Below are 6591 nucleotides of genomic sequence, written 5' to 3'. Positions count from 1 at the left end.
TTGAATTTTCGCCTCATCGGACCCGCTTTTGCGGTGCGGTTGGGTAAATTGTTGAACTAAAGCCGGTAAGATCCGTTCACCTTCGGCGTGCTTTTTCGCTTTCGCTCCAGTTAATCTGTCCGAATGCGATGCTTTGGAAGCATTACTGCGAGAATCCATCGTGGTGAATTCTTTTCTTGACCAGTTACCCGCATAGAAGGGAATTCTTCTCTCCCGTTCGATTTGTGCTGGCTTCCTTTTTTGTGTGTAGGTCACCGGAGTCTTTCATACATTCATAAATTTGAAGATCTATCCATCGCAAGCTGCCAAAAATCAAACATCAAATTAAGTTAGCATAAATAACCCCAAATCTGTTCCGATCGCCCGCGTCAAACATCCGAACCCGAAGGGAATCCACTAATCCAACCGACAGAACACTAACTCAATTACCGTCATAAAATTTCACAATCCCTCGCGTTTTCAGCGCTCTTGCAAGGATTTATTGTAGTCTGGGAAACGCAGCAACACCCGAGCGTAGAGTTGTTTTGCAGCGGGATAATGGGAGCTTATTACCGAAGTGATAAGCATCTTAAGGTGTTGTCACTCGTTAAAAGGTGTCTTGAGTAATTGAATAATAATGAGCTGTTGGGCGAGGTGATAACTCAAGCTGACGTTTGGGAAAGGAATTAGAAGCGTAAGCGTTTGCTGTGCGACCGACCTGTGCGAGCTGAGGCTTTGGCGAGGAAGTAGTTAAGCAGCGGATCGATGCGATGCGATGAGCCGATAAACTTTGCTCTTAACGCTGCTACACATGGTTCTGTTTTGCTGACAAAATGTTTAAGCTGGAATGTGACCCATATTTTGAAATTTAAGGACGAATCTATTTTTTTTTTTTACTGAACAATTGACATTTAGAGGGCGTCCTGTTATTGAGTGTGGTCCAATATATAAAAAAGATTGTTAGAGCCGTACGATTATGTCTTAAAGTGCAATTCCTGAAGAAGTTCCTATTCAATATAGTTGACAGATCACAAGGCGTTTATAGGAACTGTTTCATCGACTATATTGCCAAGACATGTCATTGGCAATTTTTTTCCTCAATCTTATATTGAAGAAAAACGGTCTAAAAACTTAAGGTCTCGAGATTACTCGATGCATTAGAAGTCAGCTCAAGATGTCTAACCTGAAAAATCTGACTATAGATATGTTCCTCAGCTAGGAGATTCAAGAGACAGTAAAAACCTCAAATAATAGGAATTCCAACGGAACTCTAGTCCTAAACAGTTGAAGACTGAACAACATAAAGCCCTCTCAACGTAAAACCCATATAGTTTATGTCAGACAATCTCTCTCCTTTCCGTCCTACCAGTTCCTTCTTGAAGGCAAGTGACAAGACAAATCAGTTCCTGTTTCATAAGTGTCACATCCGGAGTGTTTAATTAATATTTACACCACCACAATCCGGTGTCGCGTGAATGACTTCATTTTGTCGCCCAGCCACCGAAACTTGTTTCTTTTCTTTAAATTCCCCGACGACTTCATGTAGTGTGACCACAAACAACATCAACTACCGCACAGCATAACTTCTGCAGGGATGGGATAAGGAGGGACGACAACATCGATGTTAGCTTAATAATGAATTGCTCATCGTTATCGGAAAGCGTCGGAGACATTCCGTGGTGGAGCTGAGCAGCGAACAGGCACCACCACTAAACCGACACCCGAGGACGGTACTGCCACTGTTGAAATTTTCCAAACCAATCCCCCAGCCGTAGGAAGATTCTTGGGGTTTGCAAGAAATGAAATATGCACATTATTTATAGCAGCAAGCGAGCGGCAGCGTCACAAGCGTCAAACCGGCCAACAATCATTGGGCCTTTGGCTGTGGTACAAATTCTTAAGAATTTAATTTTCTGCCTGCGTTCCGCCCATTAGCCGGTGGAAAGATGATACGCGCGCCCGTGTCCTGCCGAGACCGAGCGCTTCCTTAAGAAGCGAGAGCGTGCGTTTCACGTGCTGTTGGGAATGTAAGGGTAGGTGACTGATTGCTAATAGCGGGTGAATAAACCGAAACACAACTCGTCCGAACAACCGAGCAGACGACTATCTCTGCTTCGAAGGGGGAGGGGGGGATTTTACATTCATTAATATGACATAAAAATGAATAACATTGCCAGCAGCGTCGGTAACGTCGGTTTCGAAATAAACTCCACCGAGCACCTAGTGCGCTGCATACCCGCTTCCGGAGTTGGTCTACGCCAGTGAAAAAGAGAGACCAGGGAAAATTGTCTTAAATTTATAGCTGTTGGTAAAAGTCCCGAGTGCGTAGCAGGAAATGTTTGACATGAACGATGAAGTGGTAAACCCTTCGTTCGTTTATTGTCCTGCCGTGTCGGAGCGGCGCAAAGATACGCCAGGAACGGTGCATAAGAAACGTCACCCGGTGACTGTATCTACGCTACAAACTTATCTAATTCACCGACGCTTTATTGCATTCCGAGGGGGGCGTTTGCGCTTTGGAACCGTGTGCCTCAGTCCCGGATTTTGCAACACTACCCTTCGGTAAGATTTATGTGCGAGTTTCCGAGCTATCGCAGCTCATTCTTGGCCAGCGGAACCTTGTGTGCGAGCTTGTGGGGGGGGGGCGGGGGCGTGCTAGGTCGGAGTCAAATAGACGCCACAATTGGTACAGTCGTAAAAATTGCTCTCTAGGTACGTCCTACAGAACAGAACTGCACACTGACTGACTGGTTGAGATTAAATTCAATTGGTGTGTGCGTACCTTCACCGAAAAACTCGCCTAAATGCTGACAAAGCGGTGAGAAACTTTGTGCGGTTGTGTTTTTATTACATGAATGGATGACTTTGGCAGAGCTTTGGGGGATGATCTAGTCTCTGCTTTGTTCTATGAAAGCGATCTCAACATTACAATTGTTTTTACCTTGAAGTCCTAATTTATTTGTTACACTGACATTACGGCGTCAAGCCGTCAAACGTTGATATAAACGCAAGGACACGTCTGTCAACCAGCCATGACGATATCTATGACCAACATTGCAATTTCTCCATCGTGCTGTAGATAAGACTCACTAGGCTCGAGTAGGCTGGTCATGTCATGAGAATAGCACCAGACAACCCAGTCCGTAAATTTGTTGAGGGGATCTAGAACGGGCTCGAGGATTGTTACAGCAAGTCTTGACTATTAAGTGTGGATTTATCAAACTTAAGCTTTATTGGAACTTTAAAGCCGAGAAGTTGATTAACTGACTTGACTTCAATTAGGCTTCTGAGGACCTTTATACTTGTTGTATAGCAAGCTTAACGACGGAATATTTGAGTTGAGATGTATCAAACCTTCTTCTTTGCCTTATTTAGATCTACAACCTGGAGGAGTCTTTGTTGCTGCAGACGAGAATATTGTTCCAACTTCAAACTATTGCCTGCTCTTCATGACGTTGGAAAATCACAAGAACTGTTTTGCATAACAACATCAAATCCTTTCCAACCGACCCCAAAACCCATTCATCGTTTCACTTCCCTTCCCAATCTGTGTTGTGTCTGCGCCCCGAAACCTGCTTACCCAGACGCGACAATTTTCTTTTCCGCAATATCTCCAACTCCGGACGACACGTTTTCGTTCTGCTAGCTGTTAAACGTGTGTTGCGGCACACTTCCGCCAATGTTTCGCACATTCTCCCATCAATCTTACGGCTCGTTTTGCGGCCCATTCCATCGCCGTCGGTAGCACGTGGCGCGTCGTGGTGATTCTATTTTCGCACCCACTAAACTGTAACACCGGGATAGTTCATCAAACCGAACCCGGCCGCTCGTTTCGCGGGTGCGGACATTAATGTGAGCTTGTTTGATTTTTCCGCGAGGGAAATTCTGCGTGCGGCACATACGCTCATGGTCCACGAGTGATCGATGTCAACGATGTGATCTTTACCGACGTGCCCTCTGCTTTTTCGGGCTCGGGTTTGCCTTTCCGGGTGTGGGACGGGACGGTGGGGTGTGTAATTAATTTTGTGCTAACGTTGCTTCCCATTTTCCCCTCGATGCCGGAGTGTTTCGATGTCTTCTAGTGGCCAAGAATATGGTCCCCTATTCCTGCCCGTACGCTGTTACAGGAAGCTGCTCGCTAAACAAAGTTTATATCGTCCAGCAGCTAACCGATCGGTGAGTCAGCCAGGGAATGTTGTGGCCACGGGTATGCATTTGTACACAGCACGCTCAGCAGACTGCAGCTGCAACACATTTGTGTGTTGCCCCAAAAACCTAGGGGCACCCTCTTTAGACGGGGAAAAATTCCAGCGATTTGTTCGACGGAATGAATCATGCGACAGATTTAAGACGCACCCGAGCACGGACACAATTTATGTGTTGGGCTGATGGCGGGCTGCCGGGCAGCTAGTGGTGGACCTCGGGGAAAAAACATGTGTCGAGCAGCAGGAAAAGAATGTTGCTGCTGCTGCTTTTGCTACACTACAGCAAGATGTGAAAAATGTGGTTTTCTGTTGCTTCATAGTTTGGGCGGTTTTTGTCAAACAAGCCGTACGAAACTACACTCCACCACCCGGTCCGTGGTTGATTGACGGTCTCGTACCCGGGACATTCGCTTCCCTAACAAAGCATTCTATCAGTTCGTGTGCGACACGAATCGGAGCAATTTTTTAAACAAGTTACAACGCTTGTTAGGAACGTAGTTCGGAACCATCGTTTCGTCGTAAGGGAAAAACCCACTTCACACGGGTTGGTTTCTTGGAACTGCTAGCCCCAACCAGCCAGCAGCTGTCAAAATTCGATTTTACAAAAATATATTCACAGTCGGTGAATAAAGTGGAACGCGAAAAAACAATTTCCTCTTGTCGATTTCGATGCACCTTCAGCGCGGTGCAATAGTGAATGGCTAAAAACCTTTCATAAGCATATGATCGACTCCCGTAGCTGCCGTTCGCGGAAAAGCGAGTCAGAAAAGCGAATCAAAATGCACACCGAAAAGGCTAGAATAAGCTTTCCGAATATGAACAGCGGTTTATTTTTACTTTACTGCCAGTTTACATTTTTCCTTCACTTTTCGCTAGCGCCATTCAACCTCACACAATGCGTTCTCAAAATGCAGCGGTTTTTTTAAACACACACACAAAAAAGCGCACTCTTGCAACGAAAATGAAAAGCTCCTTGTGCCGACATTTTCTTCTCTTTCTTTGAAAATTTTCTCAAGCAAAGGTTAAAGAGGTTACGTCGGTGCACTGTATGAGTTTTGATCTCGAGCAGATAAAATTGGCTTGGAAAGGGAACTGCTGTGCCGTTTTTTTTAAAGAAAGACGCTGGGTTGGTGCAGTCCCTTGGGAGGGGGAAAGGAGGTGTAGTCGATGCCGAAGGAGTAATAAAATATTGAACGATTCCGCCGAAGCACGGAAATTGTACCCACCGGAACAATTCATTCAGCTTCTGTCTGCGAGAGCTTGCTGCTTGCTTTCGGTCTTTTTTTTGCCTTTGACGATGTCATTTTGAAGACGATGTTTTATTCAGACCGGCGGAAAGAAGGACCTCGATCGTGTGGATCTTTAATAAGTAGATTGAAACTGAAGTAGAGCATAGCAATTGGTTGAGGAAATTATAATGTTTGAGTCGAGCTTAATTCATTAGGGTGATTTCTTCAAATGAAATGAAAGCGCCTAAAGGTATGCAATTCATTTTCGTTAGGTCATATTTGAAGAAATGAAAATGAATTCCTCCTGAAGTTTAATTTCAAATTACCTCTCTTTTTTGATAATCCAAATAAAAATACTCACACTAAGCCACCCCGATTATGAAGAATAGAATTTCCAATTTATTACCATCTTTCCATACAATCGTGCAGCTCCCATAAGCCGGACTCACCCTATTGATTAAGAATAACTTAGCTTTCCTTTTGTTTTCCCACCCGAAAAGCACAATCAACCGGATACGACTTTCTGAATCCGCACTCCCAAATCGCATCCCAACCATTACGGTCAATCAAAACTGTCCCGTGTATCCCGGCACCTTCTGTCCCAAAGCGGCACATCCAAAATCCTCTTATTACGACAAATCAAGTGTCCGGTTTTGCTGCAAATGAACCAAACGAACGAACGAACAGACAAACGAACCAAAAAAAAAAACACAAGCGTCAGATATCCTGCCGGTTCGATAATGAACTGTGTTTCACTCGATGCGGCGTAATAACATTACTCTTCCCAACACCTTGCCGACCGATCGTCCAACCGACCGATGGCGCCGACCCGTTTGTGGATAAATTTCGAAGGACGAACGCAAACCCAGACACAACTCGGAACAGAATTCAATTTTTGCTGAGCCAGTCACCTCACCCCATCGGAGGGAAAGTCCTCGCACTTGGGCTCCCTTCGACTGGTTGCGGACCCTCGGACAGGCCGATACCTTTTTTTTTTCATCCCCCCCTTTTCTCCGGTACGCACGATCGGCGGCGGCAAAAAGGTCACAATTGTCATGGCGTGTTCAATCTTATTGATTAATATACTTCCCATCGAAGCACGACCGCAGGGAAAGCGTCAAAAGGAAGACGAGCAACAAAAAAAACGAATTCGAAACACAGGTCCCGTACTCCCGGGC

The sequence above is a fragment of the Anopheles stephensi genome, chromosome 2 (assembly GCF_013141755.1).
Source record: "Anopheles stephensi strain Indian chromosome 2, UCI_ANSTEP_V1.0, whole genome shotgun sequence".
Taxonomy (NCBI): domain Eukaryota; kingdom Metazoa; phylum Arthropoda; class Insecta; order Diptera; family Culicidae; genus Anopheles; species Anopheles stephensi.
The sequence above is the reverse complement of the archived record's forward strand: the minus strand, read 5'-3'. Positions refer to the sequence as shown.